The following is a 244-nucleotide window of genomic DNA, read 5'->3' on the forward strand; positions in this document are numbered from 1 at the left end:
GTCCACCCAAACCCATGTCCATTGAGTCGGTGATGCCATCCAACCATCATCCTCTGTCGTCCCCTTCTCCTGCCCTCAGTCTTTCCCAGCATCAGGGTCTTTTCTAATGAGTCAGCTATTTACATCAGGTGGCCAAAGGATTGGTGTTTCAGCCTCAACATCAGTCCTTCCAATGAACACCCAGGACTGATCTCCTTTAAGATGGACTGGTTGGATCTCCTTGCAGTCCAAGGGACTCTCTAGT

This window comes from Bison bison, unplaced genomic scaffold, assembly GCF_000754665.1.
Source record: "Bison bison bison isolate TAMUID 2011002044 unplaced genomic scaffold, Bison_UMD1.0 scf7180017864451, whole genome shotgun sequence".
Classification (NCBI taxonomy): Eukaryota; Metazoa; Chordata; class Mammalia; order Artiodactyla; family Bovidae; genus Bison; species Bison bison.